This window comes from Epinephelus fuscoguttatus, linkage group LG9, assembly GCF_011397635.1.
Source record: "Epinephelus fuscoguttatus linkage group LG9, E.fuscoguttatus.final_Chr_v1".
NCBI lineage: Eukaryota > Metazoa > Chordata > Actinopteri > Perciformes > Serranidae > Epinephelus > Epinephelus fuscoguttatus.
The window spans coordinates 10,910,629-10,933,696 of NC_064760.1; the positions used below are offsets into that span (position 1 = coordinate 10,910,629).

At 40.6% G+C, this 23,068-nt stretch overlaps 1 long non-coding RNA gene across 1 annotated transcript in view; it reads left to right on the forward strand.

The window, feature by feature from the left end:
- The window catches only part of LOC125894058 (uncharacterized), a 36,829-nt gene extending 23,397 nt beyond the window's left edge, over positions 1-13,432 (forward strand). Inside the window, exon 5 of the long non-coding RNA XR_007449996.1 lies at positions 13,306-13,432. This is a non-coding gene — a long non-coding RNA (uncharacterized LOC125894058). The remainder of the gene's footprint in view (positions 1-13,305) is intronic.
- The last annotated feature ends 9,636 nt before the right edge of the window (positions 13,433-23,068 follow it).

A 23,068-nucleotide genomic window follows, 5' to 3' on the forward strand; every position in this document is an offset into this window, starting at 1 on the left:
ACACACACACACACACACAGACCAACCTCTCTTGCGCTCCCTCTGCCATTTTCCGCATGCTGTTTTTGAAATCTTACACGATCACCTGCCCCTCGCATTATTTGAGTTCACCTACTTGACTGGTTCGTGGAGTGAATAGAGGAGAGGAGGGGAGGGGGCAGTATTGCGCATGCGCGGCTTCCAGGTGCAGTTGATTTGCAACACGAGACGAGAGTAAAGTAGAGTACGTAGAGCGCATAATCGTTTTATGTCAATTATTTTGTTTTCATAATCGTTGAAAGCCCAAATCATAATCGAGATTAAAATTCAATTAATCAAGTAGCCGTACTCTGACTTACTGTCTACAAACTAAAGAAATGAGAGATAAGTTTAGTTTTTGCTGAACATTTGAAGGCAAACTGTTTTACATGTGAACTACATCACTTATTTTGTTGCAATTCCATTTTCGTAAATGAATCAAGTTTTTTTTTACTAATTTATCATAATGTCAAGAATATCATTATCACAAAAATACCCTGAAATGTCGTGATATTATTTTAGGGCCATATCGACCACCCCTAGGTGCCGTAATGTGAGCATGGCAGTTAAATTGCAGTTAACCGGTAAGCTAGAATATGTTTCTGAAATCATTTTTGGTGATAAATAGGCAACGCAGTAACAGAATCTTGGTCCATATTTGATCAACTCTGCTGAGTTTTACCTTTTGATCTCAGTTGTTCAGCCTCTGTTTTTACAGAACAGAAAAGAGTTTGGCGCCCACTTCCTGTTCACAAATTCTTGTATTACACCCAAACAGGGCACTAAATATGTTAATAAAGACATTTAAGGTGAGAAATAAGGCAACACAGTATCAGAATCTTGGTTTATATTTGATTAGCGCTGCCTAATTTTACTGTATGATTGGAGTTTGGTCCAAGCAGAAGGAGGTTCTCTTCCTCTCGTTCCACTTATTCTTAGTGTCCATGGAAATGCAGAAGTATTATCTGTAGTCCCGAGCAACAGCTCTAGAGCCAGCGAAAATCCGCTTGATGGCGCGAAACATGTCATCCACACGATTTGAGCTGAGAGATGAGCAGGGATATCTGGCCGCTGGTAAGATGGAGGGAGGTTTATCATAGTTCATTTACACATACTACCCCCATTGTTGATACAAAGCTGGTTGAAAATTGGCAAAGTATCCTTTTAAGTATATCTCCAAAGGTAAAAGAGGAGGTGTACCGTTGTTGTATGAACCAGGATGATGTGGCATACAGATGAAACGGTTGAGTTCGTCCTCCCATGAGGGGCTATCCCTTAGATCTTTAATTAGGGCAAGAGAAGACAGGAAAATGTAATCAATCCTCTCACCTCTGAGGTTTCTGTGTTGGGAATATGCAATAATGTATATTCCCGCGGGGCAGTATTTTCATCAATATTCTATTTAACAAAGTTTTTTTTTTGTAATCACAGATATAAGTGGCCAAGTTTTAACAATTTTATAGATCACCAAACCTGACATTTTCAATTTCACAATTTGTGAAAAGTCTGCAATTTACTCAGATTACACCTCATAGTGTTCATTGTGAGCCAAATAATGATGACGGCAAACAAAAACAGATGGTAACATTTAATATAGTAGCTCTAAGAGCTGGCTCATAACCAGCAGACCTGCTCTTATTCCACACATTGTAATATGGATCAAATGAAGTTAACACATTTTTTGGGGAAAGAATACTGAAGTTGTAACAAAACCCCTTTCTGTTTATGACGATACAGCGAGGTTGTGTTATAGTCCTAATTAATGCGTGCAGAGGATTGAAGCTTCCATTTATGCCACAAGACATTTGGGATAACTTTAATTTATGGAGTACAGAGAGAACTGGTGCTCTGACACAAGCAGCAGGGGGTCTTTGAAAGCGGGCGGCATTTTGCCGTGGAAGAGCTTTGAACATCTCCCCCTAAAGCAGCACAGGAATCAAAAGCAAAGGCTAATGCGCCTTACACACCACAGTGTTCCATATCCAAAATTGTCTCGAACTGTTCGTTATTCATAACAAATCCTTGTTAGGTTAGGCGCATGTCTGACATGGCAACAGGCAGCTCCTTGTGATTTTTCCCTTACTGAGAGATACACGTTCGCTGTTAGATTATTACACCCATCTTTCACTATACAGCTGTAGTCCTCCAGATTTGCATGAATTTAGCGGTGAAGCTAAAGTTAGCTGTTGAGCTGAAATGTTTCTGTTGTGCTGTTTCCAGCTTGGTGTGTCTGACCCTCTGCTACCCCCCGCCGAGCAACAAAGATGTTGTTGTTCTTGTCAGATGCTCACAGCAGCTAATTAGAGTGAGACTAAGATTCGAGAGAACCAATACCATTGCCATAGGTAGTTAAATGGAAAACAAAACCATGTCCGCTTTCAACAGACTTGTAAACAATATGTACTTCAAAGAATCACCACAAACACAAACCAAAGGCACCGACGTGTGAGTCAAAGCGTTTGTGACAGAACTCCTCACTGAGGTAAAGTAAATTGATAGAGATCAAGAATATGATGCTGAGCTACTTCTACCTCATGTCAACGATAATGAGAGCTCCTGTCGTTGGAGCAACATCTCAGAGGATGAAAGTTTGGTTTGCACATGTAAACACTTGCCCAAGCGCACAATCAGTGACAAGATATGCAGTAATTGTATGGGCATGTAGGATCACACATCTGCCCTTGCTGCTAGAGTGCAACATGTTTAATTTTGATACCGCAGGGAGTTCAACGACTGTTATTGATGGTGGCAAGTGCTGAACGCAGGCATCTGAGCCATTAATTCAGATAGTAATTACATGAACTTGAGACCAAACTTGTGTTATATTATCTCCTGATACAAAGATACAGCCTCTCGATGGACAAAATGACTGCTGATGGCGTCAGCTACAATTATCTCCACGGTTTGTAATGGAGAGAAACAAATTGAATAGCTGTGTAAATGAAACCGCGAGCAAACCTTATGATCTGTGAAATTCCAAATGTAGCCTCGTGGGGTGCAGCTGGTAACTGTTTTTATCTGGATGAGCCTGAGGAGTTAAATAAACTTCATTAAGCCTTTTTTACTTCTACAAGAGCTGAATGCAGCTGAAAGTGACTTCCTCCACACTTTCCCCTACCATAAAATCAGTGCTTTAGTTAAAATAAAACACCCCAGAATCTGTATTAAAATGTGTTTTCCCTTCGGCCCATTTCGGTTCTGTTTGGTTGGCTTGAGAATATGTTTGGATAAAATGAGAATAAAATAGCCTTCCTCCAATTTCTTGGGGTTGGCGCCGTGCCTGGCAGCCACAGTCCTTAGTGGTTTTGTCTTTTGTTTAGATTGGTATTGTTTTAGGGAAGCAAAAACACATGTATAGTATGTTATCTAAAGAATGGCAATGAGGCCATTCGTTACTGAACACTACATTTCTAATTAAGTGTGATGAATTCTGAACACCACACACTGCTATAGGTTATTGAGAGGACCTGACTGAGACGGCAGCATTGCCATTAAGTTACTCAGAAGTATTCACTGAAAATTATAGATTTATATTCACAATTGTCAGTCACAATTGTTAGATCATTTCTGTTTAATGTCATCTTGACTGAGAATGTAGCACAATTAATGGGACAGGGTTCAAACCACGGAGTGTATAAAATGATGGATGTAGCCACTGTGATATCATCCAATGTGTTCGCTGACTCTCATTTTGAAGCCTTGAGTTTGGTGGTTGCCATGTTGGATTTTTGGAACCAGAAGTGACCATTTTTAGACGAGAGGGTGGGGATAACCTAATGCTAGCTGCTGGCTTGGTTAGCGTGGTTTTACACATTTACAGCTGTGATTAACTCTGATAATGGTATTGCAAATTTTTGTTAGCAAATAAACAGGTGTAAAACCACTAAAACAAAATGCACTTACTGAAAAAACTGAACATCAAACTTCTAAGAGGAATTTTCTGGTACAAATGCTGTAAAAGTCGCCTTTTTAGTCGATCGACACTGAAATAGCAACAGCTACGGCTATGTCTGTAATCTGGGGTAATGCCAAGGTTACCTAACCAACGTTTTGTCTTGGCAGCAACTTGTCAACAGACGGCACCCACCTGTCACTCTCATTTGTTATGCTTAACTCTAAGCCTTAATAACATTTAAACAGGTGAGCTAGGTCAGCAAAAAAATTCACCCCCTGTACAGTTGTCATGAATGTCGAAATTCGCTCTAGAGACCAAAACTGTTTTTTGTGCCAAGCTTTAACATGTTTATTTCTGCTGTTAAGTTGGGCATTTTGACATGGAGGTCTGTGAGTATATACTAGTATAGTATAGAGTGTCAGACTGAAGCTCCCAGAACCTTCAGTCTGACATCGCCTCCACTGAAGGTGATTTACAAGGGGGAGGGAATTTGATTTTTCCTGACCAATCAGTAGAGATCAACGACTCACCCAGAATCTGACGTCATTAGTATCCATGCCTTGGGGGTGCCGAAAACAAGCGAGCATTGCCCGTTTAAAATGTCTCCATCGTTGTGCATGCCCAGCTGCATCGCCATTAAATCCAGTTTAGCAGCTTCCTTAATGTGGTCCTCTATGGCGAAATACCTCAATAGCATCGTTAATGTGGTCTGTAGGATCTGTAGCGGTCGCCATTGTTGCTATCCTCACCAGTTACCCATTGGTGCACAGCTTGACATCAGCGTGGCGCTGATTGGCTAATTGCTAGACCCGCCCCCACCCCCGGCGTTCACTGGTCCTTCCATCGTTTGGATGAGATAAATCGCAAATTCATTGCAGCATGGCAGACCAGAGATGCAAGCCTACTCAGTTGAGTGGGTGGGGTCTATGGTCTGGAACCAGGCTACTGTGAGTATTGACTTGCTTTTGGAGCCAGCCCCAAGTGGCCATTCTAGAAACTGTTTTTGGCACTTCTGCATTGTGTTGTGGAAATTCTCTGCCGCTGGTGAATAATGAAATAGAGACTTCTGCCGGCCAACAAGGTTTTTATTTTCTTTGCAAAGAAAAGATCAATCAGCACACGAGCGGTCAGAATGAAGAAAGACCCCAAGCATGGGAAAGCTTAAACATTTATACCTGAGGACCGCCTCTTAAGATGTGTTTCACACCCTTCTGTCTGCGGCAGGGAGTGGTGCCCCTACTCAGTGTTTTTACACTCTTTGGTCTGCTGCAAGCATTGGCTCCTACCCCCTAGGGTGTGTTTCACACCTGGTGTATCCTACAGGATTTTGTATCTGGGTGGGAGGTTAAGAGGTCTAGACATCTAAGGTAGTTGAAAACACAAAGAATACACAGAGAAAATGAAATTACAATTAAAATTGGCTTCACTTTCAGCCCTGGAGGTTGACACCTGGCTCAGACATTTCCTTGTTTTCAGACCAGGTTTTACAACTTAAAACTTTGGCCGTTTCACGAGAGCAGCTGGGAGGCTGCTTCTGACACAAACAGGACAAAGGTTAATGTACATATTAGACTTGTTAACCTTCCTATCAAATAGTCTGCTAAGGACTAGATGTTCATGTAAGAGTTGGGGCTGGTGATTACATCTTGACATCAGTGACTGGAGTCTTGATCCACTTCTCACAAGCACTTAAGCACAAGAGGGTCTATTTAAGGTGCGTGTTCATCAGCAAAAAGAAAAAAAGTTATCCAACAGGAAAATTGTTTCCAGGCAGCAAGAAGAAAATGTTGGCATTGTATGTTTCTGCAAACCATGGATATGTTACATTTATACTTTTCATGCGTGTCATATCAACGTCTCTTTTTAAACTGCAGTACAAAAAGAAATAAAGGTAGTGACAGGCGGTGCATACATGGGGGTAGATTGAGATGGGAGTATACACAGGACGGGACAAAACAAGCAGAAAATAATCAGGTATAATAGTATTCTCGCTGTTATTGATATGCAAACCGGTTGCTTTACTCTACTATGGGTGGTTATTGAGGGCACTCGTGTGCATGTGTTTGAGTGCATGCATGTTTGTAGCTAATAAAGGAGAGAAAAAAGAGGGGCTGAGCAAATAACACCAAGATGAAAATACATATTTTGAATGGTGATGGGGTACGAAAAGCGGTTGTTTTTATGGAGCCACCGCTGTGTTTCTTGTCAGGGTGGTTTCACAAAAAGCTGTTGATTTTACCGAGCCTTCGCTGCATTTCCTGTCAGGATAGTGCCTTGCAAAGCTAGCCTGAGTGTCAGACTGAAGCTCCCAGAACCTTCAGTCTGACATGGCTTCCATTGAAGGTGATTTACAAGGGGGAGGGAATTTGATTTTTCCTTAACCAATCAGTAGAGATCAACGACTCACCCAGAATCTGACGTCATTAGTATCCATGCCTCGGGGGTGCCGAAAACAAGCGAGCATTGCCCGTTTAAAATGTCTCCGTCATCGTGCACGCCCAGCTGCATTGCCGTTAAATCCAGTTTAGCAGCTTCCTTAATTTGGTCCTCCATTAACGCGAGTAGTGGCGAAATACCTCGATAGCATCGTAAATGTGGTCTGTAGGATCTGTAGCGGTCGCCATTGTTGCTATCCTCACCAGTTACCCACCGGCGCACAGCTTGACTTCAGCATGGCGCTGATTGGCTAATCGCTAGACTGCCGGCGTTCATTGGTCCGTAATACAAGCCTACTCAGTTGAGTGGGCGGGGTCTATGGTCTGGAACCAAGCTATTGAAAAGCAGCTGTTTGTACAGAGCCATCGCCGTGTTTGCTGCCGGAATAGTGCCGAGAAAAGTGATTATTTTTTAGCAAGATATTGCTGCGTTTTCTGACCGGGTAGTGGCACAAAAAGCAGTTGTTTTTTCCTTAATTAAGACATGGTTACATTTCAAGCCAGGACGTGCCACCAAAAACCAGTGTTGTTGAAACGTAAAGTTTCAGCGTATCCACTACATAATAATGTACAAATGTAACATATCTGTGTTTTGCAGAAACATACAATACCAACATTTATTGTGACGTTTTGTTGTGGGAGAAATCATTTTAGTCGAAAAGGTGTAGAATAAAAACAGCTGTGCAGCATCCACCCTATTTATGTATGCATTTATTTAACCCACACATTAATTGTACATTAATTACAACATTGTTGTTTTTTTAACTGGTTTGATCATACTGTTTTTTTGGCATAGTGTAGCTCAAACTGGAAGGCAGGATATCTCAAATTGTTTACTTCTTTTCTACCTGTAGTCACACAGGGACTTTTCTAGTCAGTTATCCTGAAGGTAGGAAGTTACCTTCAAAATGACATAAAGCGATGGTGTCTAACTTTGGGCTAGAGTATTTCATGTTGACAGAAATAACTTCAGCTTTTCCTGGCTGTAGCAGTAATGTGCACCCTTAAATCAAGCACTATTTCACCTTTAAGATAGTTTTCTACAGTTATCCAAGTTTCACGTCGAACCATATTGTATATACACCACAACCCCTTCGGCATCTGTGAGTGGAGGGGTATTTTTATCTGAACGCAGTTCTCGAGGGGAGTGAGACTGCCGAACGCCCACACAGCCTCGCTGACAGCCTTCAAACTAAGAAACAGCACTGAAGCCAAGATGCACTACCTCAGTTTGTGTCATTGCGACGTACCTACTTTGACGGTCTTATGGCAAATGGATGGCCCTGCCTCACACGCATGCAAACACACATCCCCACACACCCAGACTCAATGACATTAAGTGCTGATGGTGCGCCTGCAACCAAAAACTGCTGAAAAGTGACCCTGACTGCGCCCTTGTCACCGACTCGGGGTAACAAGTGAATGGAAATTGGTTTTACCTGAGTCAGGTAATCATTACTAAATGAATTTGCTCCTGAGCCAAGGGTATAAGTGGGATAAATATATATCTCTGAGATGAATACAAATTTCACTTATGTAATGAAAGGCAGGCTGGTTATTGATTTTGGAGGTTACACTCTGCATGCGTTTCATCTCTGGCCTGTTCTACATTAGAATGATGAGTTTTCAATTTGGCAGGTGTTTATTTGAAACTGTCAACAATTATAGCGGCGATGATTTCAGTGTTTTGTTGTTTTTCCCCGGTCCTGCAGGTCCTCTCGTCCGGTGCAGATATGCAAATTGTTTTAGTTTCATGCATGCATAATGAGCATAAATGTGAGTGTTGTCACCATGTTGATTTTTTTTCCCAACCCGTTTTTTTGTGCACCGTCATCATGATAGCAGCAGACACACATCACCTTCATTATCATCACCATCATGTCCACCGCCATCATCTGCATTCTAATCATCATTATAATCAGAGATATCACAATTATTACCATTGCGACTGTACGGATGGCACAATCATTGCTATTGTCGTGCGTTAATAAAGTGGCAGTGATTCATTTCTCCGTGGCTCTGACTGTGTTCATTACGCCTCAATAACAGATGGACCCTGTTAACTGCACACGTCTGACGACTGCTGAAGTGTCGGCTTCAGCACACGGAGCAGCTGGGAGGACATGGCCCGTGTTTCAGAGCTGGTCCGTGCTCTTCAATAATTCAACCCTTCCAGCTGTCTCATATCAGGCCCAAAGCTCCACGGCCTCCAAACTCACATCAGAGTTACACCCAGCCGCTGCAGCGGTCCAGCTATAAGTGGACCCTTGAACCAGTGTTGTTACTGAAAAATCAATGTCTCATGCTCTCCTATATGAAGCCTCGGCACTGCACAGCATAACCTCGACCTTTTATTTAAAAGAAAGTTTCTCACAGTCCCCATTCAGTTTAACTCATTTTCTCTATGTATTGACGATATTAGTCTTTTTCTTTTTTTCCTCCACTCAAGGCAGACTTCCTTTTTTGTAACGAAAGATATCTTTAATTATTGACTGGTGCCCTGAAGGAGAGTGGTTAAAGACCCTTGAATTTATTTGGTCTCCTATAGGCTTCCTGGAAGAAGAGAATGGATCTATGGATGTGGCATCCTGGTGAGATGAAAGTCTAATTATCTCTCAAGAAAACGAGTGGAAAGGCTTTTTAATTAGGACCCGACCGAATCCGCGCACTGAGAATTTGTACATTGTGATGGATGGTGTGTGCATCTCCTTAGTGACTGCAGACAGAATAATAATCTGACGAAGGGGAGTGGACTGTGTAAAGCAGGGTGGCCGGTGAATAAGAAACCAGGGGGAAGGAAAGTGTTTGGTGGAGGAGGGGAAAAACCAAAGGTAGGGTCGGAGGGGGAATTGGAGGGGTGTGATCGGGAGTAGGTTGTGGTTAAGACAGAGGGAGGTGTGTGAGGCCCGATCACATGATTCATGAGGCAGACCGTGGTGAAAAAGAAGGCTAAGAGTTGGAGAGAAAGAGCGATTAGGAAGAGAGAAGTAAATAAGACGGAGATGTAAGAAAAAAAAATAAAGAGGGAGCAACAGAGCCCCAAGCAGTAGCCATGATTGGTCCCGTTCTCAGCGTACAGCCGATTGGTTAGCCTTCTCCACACTCCCCTCTCCTTGGCTCTTACCTCCCCTCTCATCTCAGCAGGGGGTCCCACAGTCGCCAAGCCCCTTAATGCTCCCCTCCACTCTTCTGCTGCGTGGCTGGCATGCAGAATACATAATCACTATATAATCATAATCAATGTCTTTGCATGTGTAGGAGTATAATAGCAGCTGGATTGAAACAGTTTTTTTTTCTTTTCAGCAGTTCAATAAGAACCAATAAAGGCACACTGTTTATGTTACGTACCTATGAACAACAGCCCCGTATGTAAATTTAACCAGGAAAAAGAGAACACACGACAACGTGATTATGTCTGCGCTAACTCGATTAAGGGCTTGAAAGAGTGGATGTGAGCTCAGGGTACATTAGGTGTGCCTCCGAATTTGAATGCTTTTGGAACACAGCCTCGCTTTTATGTATTCAGAGCAGCTTAGAAAAAAAAGGTGATATTCATTTATTCAAAAATAAACATGTGGTTTGGTTGCAGGTTCACTGTCAAAACCAGCATATTGATTCCACTTCTGTGGGTTTCTGAGACTCTCCGTAATTGTCTTCTTCTTTTTTCCTCCTCATCTCGCTCATTAAAACTCTTTAATAACCTCAACGCAACCCCTCACCTGTACAGCAGCGGGGAATCATCTTGCTTGATTGATAATTGACAAAATTGAGTGAATAGATGAACCATCCTGATACTTCGGGGATGCAGCTGCCGTGTTAACCTAGCATAGACGCATCCCATTTTAACACACATGGTTGTGTTAGCATTGCTTTTTTTTATTTTTTCGTCTTTGTCGCAAGTGGAAAAACAAATATGCAGGCGCCAACAGAGCTGACATAATGAAAAGGCCAAACGATTTCTAAATAAATGTCAGGATTTGGAATAACAACCACCTGCAAATCTGCCATTTGGATGAGTGGGAGACAAGTGTCTCTTCTTTACCGTGTGCATCCATGCAACAAATTGTACAGGTGGCTCATCTGTTATGTCACTGTGAGCAGACTGGGCAGTATTTAAGGCAGTAGCTGTGAAGTTTAGGGTTTGGACCCCTGAGAGAATTGGAAGGCGATTGGGTCCTTGGGGTTCAAGGATGATTAATGGAACATGAATCCTCATGTAATGTAATCTAGAGATGTTTTATCATGTCTAATTGTTCTTCTGATTCCTTTTTTATTTTGAACTAATGAACATTGTTCAGCCTCTAGGCTTCCTTTGATAAGTAATTAAATGAAACAGAAAAAGATCTTTCAGGACGAGGATGTCAGCGAATCATTGTATGTGGGAATCTTTATAGTTGTTCACTCTAAGCCTGAAACAGCCATCACTTTCAAAGAGCTGACTCTGAAACCTGACTTGGAAGCAGGGGCGGGATTTTAATTTCAGAATTGTGGGGGAACACCAAGGGCATAAGCTTTGTTTCCACACTGGGTGGGGGACATTGAAATAGGGAGTTTGGGGTCATCTCAAATTTTAGGTGTCAAACACTTGATTTCCTGTATTCTGGTGAATTTCTTCACACTGCTTTGTGCCTTTTCTGCATCAGTTCATGGTGGAAATGTCTTTAATTTTGTCAGAAAGGAAAAAGTCCTCTGGTACTTTCAGGAGTTAACTGGTAGGGAGACCAATGCAAATGTTCTGAGGAGATGTAGCCCCTTTTCCCCTCTGTAATCTCCACCTGTGGGGGACACAGTTAGTACAGGCACAAATTCTCAGATAACTTGTACTCACAAAGAGCAAAACACGACTATATTTTTTTCATAATGATATGTCCCCTTCATGAAATGGATGGTCATAACAAAACTATGCTATACAGCAAAATACAGCAAAATGTGATGAACTTGATCAATACATTGACTCATACCATAGGCGAAAAAGTCCATGACAAGTGTGTTCGGAATTCGGAACGGCTCTGACCTCTATGCCGAATTTCAGCCTCCTGGGCCAAAAACTGTGGCTGGCCGGGGGTGGGGACATTTTTGTAGATCGACAGGGTGACCTTGAGAGCTGCTGGTCACAGCTAGTAAAACCACTCTGGAGATGGGCGGAACGTACTTAATCTCTTGTAATTTTCTCCCTGTTTCTTGGATTTAGTTGAAATTTGCACTAATAGTGCTCTGATATCTGCCCAAAGCAAATGTATATTAAAAATATGTAATTATTCTAAAACTAGAACCCGAGGCCTTTCAAATACAAAGTTGTTATAGACATAACTTTTAAAAGGAACTCACTTTTACTTACGAAAATGAAATGATATATGATAAAAATGAAAATTTCCCCAGTGATTATCTCAAATCTTAAAGATTTTCTACAGACCTTTAAAAATCTTTTTAGTATTTAAGTTATTGGACTTGCACTTGTTTAGTGCCCTTGTAGTGTTCTGACCACTTAGTTGCTTTTCACACTGCTAATTATATTCACAGATTCACACATACACTCATATACTGTTGGCCGAGGCTACCATACAAGGTGCCACCTGCTGCTCAGTTTTTAACACACTCACAAACGATGGAACAGCGACTGGGAGCAAATTGGGGTTCAGTATCTTATTGAAGGATACTTGGACATGTGGACTGGAGCCAGGATCAAACTGCTGATCTTTCTGATTAGTGGATGACCTGCTCTACCTCTGAGCCACAGCCTCCCCATTGTCATTTCCATTCTCTCTATCCATTCTCTGTTGATTTCCTACAACCTATAAGATACGAACACTGTTCCAAATTCCATACCTTATTTAATATAACATCAGTTTTCAGAACGGAAGAAGCGAAGGGGTCCAATATTCCCCTCTGAAAGAGTGCAGGATACATGTCCTTGTGTTCCCCCATACATTACGACCCTGCTTGGAAGAAAGCCTAACTGAGACAGACATGTAGGCTGTTGCCTCCACAGTTTCCTTTACATCCTGATCGCACCATATTCACTTTGCTCTGTAATTCCCTGGTGAGGACACAGTGACCTACGTATAGCTGCACACAACTCCTCTGAACTCTTGTGAAGATGGATTAGTGGGATTCTGACTGTCACGACTTCTTTTGATGATGAGTAACAAGACAGTCTCAGTCTCAAGTTTCATTGACTATTAAAGAGACTGCGCCTATATTATTCTGACTGTAGTCTTTATCAGTAAAACGTAGCGATGATATGGGTTACTCGATTCATTTCATCTCCAGCAAACTTCATCTTTTGTCTTTTTAAGCCTTTATTAATTCAAATTTCCTGAACATTAGTGTGTCCCCGAACAAGGCATTTGACCCCTCTGCTGCTCAGTGTGAATGTGCAGTAATTAGGAAGTGCCACCGTGCTGAAGTGCACTTTGATGGTGGTTTTCAGCTGGTGAACTTTGAAGTCCCAAACATGCCTTGTGAACCCTTCAGTGTATTTGAAGAGTTAATTTGCAAAAACGAGTAAAAGCCATTCTTAAAATGAAGTAGAAGGGCACACAGAGAGCGCGGACCTCCACCAAAGCCACTAGTCCAGTCTTCTATGATGTGCAAATCTGCAAGTGCAGCCACTAAATATGTCTGGATGTATTCCCCAAACTATTTGAATTCTGTCAAAATATAGTTGTGCCTAGCTGAAGCCTTATCTTCTGTGGGTTTATTATGTACTTCTAAACTGGAAATATTTCTTACACTTAACATGCATTGAAAACCAGAAAACACTTTATTATCATGTACATATGTTCAGATATTGATGCTTGTAATAAAAAATAATTGTTTTGAAAAACAGTTAATTCACAAGGACGGCATTTCTTGACGGAGTTTATTGCAGATGATTAACATGTGGATGTGTGTAAGAGTATAATTAGTCGCATGATATGTGTGTATTAATTTAGCTTGATATGGTTCTTATTACAGGCTTAAGGGTTGTTTTGTTCTGGCACCTGGCACCAGGGGGCACCTGGATCTACAGGACGCGCCACCACAACATCACGTGACGCTTCTGATGATGACGACAGACGCAGCCGTCGAAACTGTCAAGGTATGACAAAATAACACTTAAGCCTGTAATAAGAACCATATCAAGTGTAAAAAGTAGGCTATATGAATTTGTTTGGACTACTGTGTGTGTGTGTTTGTTTGCTTAGCCGCACTTTGGTTTGAGAGAAAATAGCATTGTTACAAGGGCTGCCCCCTAATAATCAACCACATGTCAGTCGACCAGAGAGGTCATTAATCGGCAAGATTTCATTGGTCGCTTAGTTGCAGAAACAAAACAAAACAAAAAAAACCCTGAAACTCTATTAGAAGCTGCGACCTGTCAAAACAAATCAAAAGCTATATGACAGACTATGTGTGGGAATTTAATATGAAAGGACAGACACAGGAAGTGGCCACACTCAGCAGTCAGATAGGAGGTGCGATAATTTCCAGGGCCCTCATCCATCATCCATACAATTAATACTGCAAAATTACTTCTGACAGCTGTCTGTCATCTGTTTGTGGCTCAGTTGATGTGAGGTATCGTCCACTGCACATAGGACTTTGGGTCAGAATAGCCAGAAAAGCATGACGACTTGCATAGTGGATAATCGCATGTAGTAGAACATCCTGGTATTTTTTGGCATACTGCAATAGGACATACTAAATCTTTTTTGGCATACTATACAGTATGGTATTATGGATGTTGGAACACACAGTGTGTTTTCACTGTAGTTTAAAACTGAGCCCAACTCAGCAGGTTTTATTAGCTAAAAATGACTCTGCCTCACTTCTCACTTTCAGCGCTTCTTCGTGTTTCTTTTTTCAGACATTTGACCGTTGCCCTCTTCTACTTTCGTTTTCTTGTGCTCTCTGGACCCTGACTTTTCCTTTAGGAGTCCCTGATTTTTGGTGAGGTATTCTGACTTCGCTAATTGGGCAGCAGTTTGCCTCGCATGTTTACATTAGTGGCACCTCTGACCCATGTCTGATGGACTGCACCATTTCACAATACCTGCTGGGGGAAGTATCAGATAGCACGTTGAAATGTGTTTTAACTATATTTTTATCATGTCAATACATATAGCTTGTATTGTCAATGATACAAGTCAGTAAGAAAATTGTTGCACTTGATTCCCTTCAAGGGTCAACCATAGACCTTTTCATGGGCCAACCTTGGATTGGGCGGGGTTATCTGTACCCTTTGACACCCCCGATGGTACCCATTTATTGTGCTTTGTGATGTGGACTTACCCTATGTCTACAATTGGCTGTTTTTGTCACTATAAATGATATATTTTTTTTTATATGTATGGCATTTATTCCGCCAAGGCCAAATGCTTTTGCAATGTTAATGAAAATTAGAAATAAGTTTTGCATCTACCTCATGATTCAGATCCTAAATTTACTAGGTTTCTCCTTAGCCTATGCTACACCCCTCCACCAAGTTTCATGAAAAGCAGGCCAGTCATTTTTCCGTAATCATGCTGACAAACAGACAACAACAACAACAATAACAGCAGCAACAATTGCACGATGTTCATACAATACTGGTAATTTCTAACTTTGATACAATACCTTGAAAAATATCTATATTCAATACTGTATTCGATGCCAGGGGGTACAATTGATATTGAAGTCATGAAATTCAATTTTTTTTAATTAAAAGATAAATATAACCAGGCTGGAATATGACAACAGTAACATTTCCAGGTTAGTTGCAGAGAACGGCAGAATGACTGTAGTAAACAATAACAATAAAAAAAGAGGGAGAAAGCACAGCTGGTGGTGTATGGATAATTTAGAAAAGGAGTGGTGAAACCATTTCAGATATACAGATTAGATATGTATCAATAAATCAATATTTTTGACAACACTAGATTGTTTACAAAAAACACAAGTTTGATGAATGAGCTCTTCTTACTGTATGTTACAGTGTCATCTCTCATCTGTCTGTGTGACAAATTGATGAAATACCTGAAGAACAGTTGTTCATAGAGTTTTCATACTTACACACTGAAAGTTCTCCCCTGTAGAGCCAAAGGTCTGGTACTTAAGTACAATTTTGAGGTAGTGGGTATTTCTGTTTGAGGAAAGAGGAAAATTTTGTACTTTTTCCTCTAATACATTTATCAGTTTTTAAAGTTGCAGAGCATGCAGAACATACTATATGATACGCTCATACAGTATGATTGGGAGTTTTCTTTTTAATTGATTGTGATTGCGATCAATAGTCAAGTGAAATGCACAAGAGCATTAGCTGACCAATCACATGGTTCACTGGCGTTCAACAGTGAAATTCTGTTAACGGTGTGGTCAGGATGTTTTCCATTCATGTGCCCTTAAAAGCTTGAAGACCAGTGTCTGTTATCTGTCCAGCACATTCCTCTGGGAGGCTATTCCACATTTGGACAGCAGTTTGGATTAAGCCTTTGTCCGAGGAGTGTGCTCTTGAGTGGAAGTGGAGATACGGTGGTCCGGTGTGGTGAGTGGTGCAACACCTGACATATGGTGGTGGGAATGGGGCAGTGATGGGTGGGCAGCTTGTACAAGAAGGCAGCAACCTGACGTCTGTGTCTACAGCTGGGGATGGCTAATTGAGAACAGGCAGGAGACCCGGTCCACTCCAATTTTCAAAGCCGACGTCTGGCCAAGACGAGTAGGTTGAGCCCTCATCCATCTCAGTGAGGTATACTCCATGACACTCTGGACCTGTGCTTTATGGATTGTGACTTGGCTCTTGATGTTCAATTTAGTGGCCGCTCTCCTGAAAGCTCCTGCTTTCTGACCCGCGCTGATGGAGCTGAAACAAGCCAACTATGTCTGGAAAAAATACAGCAGCTATAAAACATTAAATAGTAAGTTCAGGTTAAAGCTGTGATCACACAGGAGACAATCTTTCTCCTGCTCAAATGCAAGGTGCATGGCTGGTAATAGAGACAGCTCATCAGGTATACAAGAAGCATTGCGTAGTATGCGCTATGCACTTCTGGTTGCCAAGCAACTAAATGGGGGGAAATAGTGTTGAAATAAAAATAGGCAAAAGAAAGTATAGATCATTGCTTCTATTTATTTCAAGAGGAAAGTGAAGAGCTGATTGCACGCACTGTGTTAATATCATCACCAGGAATTTTGTCCCTGCAGCTCATTTTATTACCACTTAGGTGAAGACAAGTACATAAACAGAAATATCATTCATTAACTTAATTAAATAAATATACTCAAGTGCATTAGAGATAATAAGTATTTACATTACTTAGATAAGTGGAAGTAGCAATAACAATGTAAAAGTACTCAGCTACAAGTAGAAGTCCTGCATTCAAGATGTTACTCATGTAGAAGTACACAATCTGTTGTGGCAAAGTGTCCTTCAGTAGTAGAGTCAAGCATTCACTCAATAGGCAGAATGGCTCTTCTCAGAGTGTGAGGATGATTTAACTACTAGATAAACTGCTAGGTACTAAAATCAATAACACTGGGCCTCATGGAGTGACATTCTCTCAAATTGCTCTCATATTTTCCATTAATTTTCTGTTAAGAGAAAAAGTAAGAGTCAACTCTTGATGCATCAAACATGCATAACCATCCAAAAAGGGTTGTAGCAGTATACTGGCTTTAAGGTATACCGTGATATAAATCGTTATCGTACTGTGTACATTTGCTTATCTATGATATTGAAAAAAAAACCACAACTGGACACAACTGGAATCTACCCTTTATTTTAGTTATTTAAAAGGGGAGACTTTAATACATAATTTCATTAACAGTGTTTTTAGGTTTTAGCATTAAAATGTTTGTTAAACTACAAATAACCCTTCTGTTTACATTCCTGTAAGGGTCATTTTGACTGATAATAATATAAATTCTACAATACTGTGATACAGTGAAACTGAGACGGTTATCATACTGTGAAAATCTCATACTGTTGCAACTGTACATCCAAATCAGCTCTTACCCAGGTGTGCTAAATGATGAATCCCACTTTATCATAAACAACTTAGTGGCATATAGCGGTGTCTAAACACTATATAAGGGCAGATGTTGCGCCGTATACAAATACGCAATACGAAGATGTGAGAGATGCCACCAAAAAAAAGGCTGCAAGAGAAGGAACTTCAGCAGTGGTGAAATTAACGTTTTGTTAAATAAACTTAAAATGTGATTTGAAATGTGACTGTCAGTACTGGTGTTACAGGAAAATCAAAAACCCAGCAATAGCAAAACATTTGCGATGCTGTAAATACAATGTCAGCGGCAGTGGTGGAGGAAATATTCAGTTCCTTGACTGAAGTGAAAGTACTGCTACCACACTAAAAAAAACTCTCTTATTAGTAAAAGTCCTGCATTGATAATGTTACTTAAAATATGTAGGTACAATCAGGAAAACGTATTAAAAGTAAATGTTTTAAATCAATTTAATAAATGGAAATAATTAATAGGAGAAGCAGCAATGATGAAAATGATGAACCATGAAATATTTTTGCATGAAAATGACCTTAACGATTATCAAAAGTATTTCCGTCAGTCGACTTTAAATCATTTCAGCTGCACTTGTATATTTTCATGTTGTTTGCCTGCAAAAGTCTGAGTTTAGAATGTAACTGAAGTATTCAAGTAATTGAAGTGAAGGTAAAAAGTAGAATGTTTCTCTCTGAAGTGTAGTGGAGTAAAAATAGAAAGTGGCATTAGATTAATGGACTAAAGTAAAGTCAAAGTAACTCAAATCATGTAAACATTATGGTCCTTAAAATATAAAACTTATGTTTCCTTTCATCGGTCTGTGGAAACAGGATGTTTTTTTTTCCTCATCTTGGTAAGAATGCGCCCAACCATTTTAAAAATGTTCTATTACCTAAGAGAAAAGCAAAATAACAAAACACTGGTAAGTCCCAGAAATCAATACAAAATAAGAACAAATCGTGGATGTGAACAAAAATAAGAGGACATTTTTTTGTCAATGTGCTTCCTGCATGAGGCCCATTGTGCAATATTCTCTACAATATATTTTGATAAATTTCCCCTTTAGGGACTAATAAAGGAATGCTTTATTCTGCTTTCTTTTTTAAATAACCAAAAAGCAACTTGAGAAGTCAAAGTATAAAGTTTCAGAAAACAGAAATACACAGTCCTTTGCACTGAACTTAAGTGATGTACTTGAGCAAATGAAACCTAACTAATTTTCTCCATTGTCAGTATTGCTGTAGAATTTTTAGGAATTAGCAAACATTGTCTCTGAGCAAGACCATTTCCCTCTCTGCCGCCACACATACACACATAAACCAGCACACACACAGCTGAAATGGGCGCTCATCGATCAGAGGCTACAATGAGTGTAGCTGAAAATAGATTCAGATGAACCCGGGCTCCCACTGTTTAAGACATGGCTTGGTGAGCATAGCATATCTGTGGTATCATGTATGCCGGTCCAAAAGAGTCAGCCATTTCACGGCCTATTTCTCTCTCTCCCACAACGAAATGGTGACATTCTGCTTTGTCATTGTGCCACCACTCATAGCTCAGTAGGCCTCCTGACAAATTAACCCACGGCCCAAGAGTCACTCAGCCTTGTCACTGCCATGAATTTATCATGAGAAATGTCAGTCAGTCGAGCGACAGACTCACCAGCATGGTTGCTGCTTTTTCATCTGACTGTTTTACCTTCCCCTCGGAGCGTATAAAAACAATAGTGTCAAAAAGCACAGATGTAAAACACACATCTTTGCTGGTTAATTACTTGTTGCTGCCTGACCATGTTCAGTGTACACATGCTTGAAAGTCACATTTATATGTTGTCATGGCAGTTCAGGGATTGCAATGATTTATGCAACTGTTCTTTTTCTGTGACAGAATGATTGTACTTTGCTCTTGTGCATCCTCTGAAAATATGAAACATATGATGGGTCAAACCACTAATTAACAGTACTTTTATGTGATAATAATGGTGGCATATGACTAAAATAATAACTTCATGTCAGTGATTGACTTACTGCCGTTGGTGAGTAACATATCTGTGCCTGTGTACTGTCATCATCCATCTGCTCTTGCTGTAGTTCTGCAAAACAGGCAGAGTTGCAGAATCGAGGGACCCTTGTTAAATAAAAGGGTTGAGCTCTCCCCTCCTTTTTAATTAAGGTAAATGGAAATAGCTAAAGAAAATCCTGCTATTGACTTGTTTTCCCACTCAGTTTGACTGAGTCTTTGAGGAAAAGAAGTTTATCATCAGTATTATTATCTGATAGACACAGTTCTCTGACCAGAGGGTGTGCAGCCACAACTATTCATTCAACCCGGTCACATGAATAAATGTTGGCATCATATGTTTGTGCAAGCCACAGATATGCTCATTTGTACATTTGACTGATTAATGATCATTTAATTTCATCCTAGTAATCGTAATAATTGAGATTTCACCACGATAATGGTTTGCAGAAGTGTGCTGAATTTGTGGTACAGACGCAACAAATATCCACAGCCATGCGTGATAACAGCTGCTCTGGCACTGTTGGAGAAGCTCGCCAATGCAAAAGTGAAACAAACAGTGAATTGCACTTCTTCTTTGCTGCTCCTCTCATTGACAAATCTAATGAATGTTGGAGGAGCATAAACATTGATATGCAAACGAATGTGTAAGGCCGTTTGTTCATCCATTTATGGCGATCTGTGGGTGTGAAAATGAGGCATCCAGTTCCACATTAATAGAGATTTATAAAACAGAATCAGGCGTGCGCACAGCTTTATAAATCCAACAAAAAGAATGTGTATACACATTTCGGTCTTTGTACATACACACAGTTTTAGTTGTAAATCTATACACACTTGTATCCATCTGGAGTCTCATGTATAAAGCAATGTGTAAAATGTAAGTACTGACAAAAGCCAAAAATGGCATGGGCAATAAAAATGTTCGACATTTTTTACAATCAGGCTTCCACCTCACCATCTGCGTCACCAAATTCCCATCTCCAAAATGTTTGTAGGCATGGTTAAAAGCTTCTGCTATCAAGTATGTTTTTATAGATCTCAACTTTTGCATGGGAAGTGGCGTACGCTTCTTTCAGCCCCCGTTTTGTGTTCTTTTAGGCCCCGATTTGTGTTCTTTCAGGCCCCGCTTTGTGCGTATGCAGTGTTTATAAATGAGACCACTGGCCCCTGGTGTCCTTGCTATAAACACGGTCAGACATATCCCGAAAAACACCCACTTTTGTTGGTCTTAAACTGCAGTCTGCTACTGTCTGCTGGTTGGCCGCCATCTTGCTTAGATGTCACACCGTCCACCATCCCCTTCTCCTCCTCATGAGAAACTTGCCTAACTACCTGCATCTACAGTATATGCTGGGTCAATATAGTGGCAGTAGCTCAGTCCATAGGGACTTGGGTGGGAAACCGGAGGGACGCTGGTTCAAGTCCCCATCCAGACCAAATCTGGAGTGTGGACTGGTAGCTGGATAGGTATCAGTTTGCCTCCTTGAACACAGCACTGAACCCCCAACCGCTCAGGACACCTGTCCATAGGCAGTGCCCTCACTCTGACATCTCTCCATTTAATGCATTTATAGGTCCTGTTTGTGCATGTGTGTATTTCGGACCTGTGTGTATATGACAACAGAGTGCAAAAATTGAATTTCCCTGTGTGGATTAATGAAGTATATCTTCTTCTTCTTCTGCTACTCTTCTACAAGTTCATAGATTTGTCCAAAGAAGATGTAGGGGATCACTGAGTTAGAATAGAAATGATGAGGACAGTTTGGTTCACAACAAGTATTTAACCTGTAATTTACAAGTAATTTAAAATTAGTAAGTAAATCAGATGTTTTTCTGATTGGCTGTCAGTTGTCCTTCAAAATTGTAAGGGGGTGGCTGTGGCTCAGGGGAGCAGGTTGTCCACTGATAGCAGGGCTGGCAGTTTGATCCCGACTCCTCCTGTCCACATGTCGAAGTGTTAGCTCCCGATGGTTGGCCAGCACCTTGCATAGTGCCATTAGAGTGTGTGTGTGTGTGTGTGTGTGTGTGTGTGTGTGTGTGTGTTTATGTTTATGTTTATGTGAGAATAAACAGTCAACAGTGCTTTGGATTTAAGTGCTACATAAATGCAGTCCAGTATAAAAGGACACCTCAAACATACTAGTCAACAGTTAAACCACTGTCTGAATCAGTGCACAAAGTACATTAAATTGCAGGTAACCATAGCAACAATAAATTCCCTTGATGCTCCAGATATTCAAGATATTAACTCTCTCTATTGAACTTACCCAGTGAGTTAGATCTACTACAAATTTTGCATTTCATCACAAAAATATACTACCTTGTTTTCCTTTTTAAGTTTTCACAAGCCCAATAACATTCACAGACGTCTTGATATACAAACATTAGAACTGCTGTTCTTGAACTGAGAGGTACCTGATTCAGCTGCATACCGCTGGAATAATCTTGTTTCAAAAACCATCATTATTTTACCTCCTGTATTACATAAACATTTCAGAGTGATTCCCAGAATGAATTAGTCATAAAAGATGAATGATAACAATGTTGCACCAGTTATGGGGGTGGTTGTTAATCTTTTAAATCCAGATTTTAAATTGTATTACAGTGATGATGGTGCTGTTTTACTTGAACGCTGCTGCATGTGTCACTTAGGCTACATTTAACCTTACAATGTCTGAAAATAGCTTGTGGCCTTGGAATTTGATCATGTCCTAATTGCATTGGATACAGTTCTGTCAAAAACCTTTCAGGGTTGATGAATAGTCAAACTCCACGCCAGGACACATGATATTGAAAGGCTGTTGAGGAGCTTATCTGAGGGGTTTAACAGTCACATTTGTTGGCCGAACCTACGCCAATACTTTGATACAAAAAAAAATAAAAATAAGAGAAAGAAATCAAGACCTTTATTTAGAAGGCTCATCTCGTCTCTCTTTGAAATGGCGCTGTATCTTTGGAGACACCAGTGGAACCCCTGTGAGCTTCCCTTTCTCCTCTCCCACATGTAAATATTGATCCAAAAGAGATGCATGAGGAATCGATTATTCCATTCAAACACTGGTTCAGGTCAGAAAAAATATAAACAGGTTTGATTTTCTGCCTTGCATAAGAACATTAGGCTTGCTTCAGAGTAATACATTTTCCTAATAAATGCAGAATGTCCTCCTGTACATGTGTTTAAATCTGTATCCATTCACATGTTCTGTAATATATGTATGTGATCGCAATGTCAGGCCAGAATTCAAAGAGTTCAGCCTGTATATCAGTAAAGAATTTGTTGTCGACATGTTAGATAATATTCAAAGCATTATGGTCTGGTCTGTGTCTCGTCGATGAAAACACCTTGTTATCCATTAAGGCAGGAATTACATCTTCTATCAAAGATTTGATGGTAGGCAGCCTAATAGACGGGCCTCTTTTCAACCTCTTTTCTAGAGATGGAATGAGAGAGCTGACCGTCCAATCACTGCAGAGCATTAGATTTAACAAAGTATCATTGCCATGGGAGACCAATTTCAGCTCAATTATATCCACTCCCCGCTGCTTGTGCCCTCTGTAGTGCTCAACCAAGCTGCTGTGAAAGTTCTTCTCATCTTTGAAAGATGTTGAGATAATTATTTCTTCCTTAGTTGTAAACTTAAGTTCCCGGCGCACTGCCAATTTTTAATAGCAATGTTGATTAATCAGATGCTCTAAAATTGCTGCTCTGCGCTGTCCA